Genomic DNA, 381 nt, shown 5'->3' on the forward strand with positions numbered 1-381 from the left:
GCTAAAATCATGTAATTATACAAGATATCAACTCTCCCAAACTTGTTCTTTACTTGTCCTCAAGTGAACTTTCAAGAACTCATAGGGATGAGAGGTTTGAATGTGGGAGCTCATAGCCAAACACTTCTTGTTATACTATAGCTTCTCTAGGCCTATCAATACTCTTATGCCTTTGTACAGGTCGCAATGCTCATCAAGCAACAAATACCTTCAACCAACTCTCACAATTATTCACACGCACACACACAAGGTGAATCTTTACAAATGGGCACATGATCTCAATCATTTGGCTTGGTGAGTGAAATTGGTCTAATGTGAAGCAAAGGGTTTTCAAATGCATATTTTGTGGTGACTCACACTCAAAAATAGGAGCAAGAACAT

This window comes from Brassica oleracea, unplaced genomic scaffold (genome assembly GCF_000695525.1).
Source record: "Brassica oleracea var. oleracea cultivar TO1000 unplaced genomic scaffold, BOL UnpScaffold01217, whole genome shotgun sequence".
Lineage (NCBI taxonomy): Eukaryota > Viridiplantae > Streptophyta > Magnoliopsida > Brassicales > Brassicaceae > Brassica > Brassica oleracea.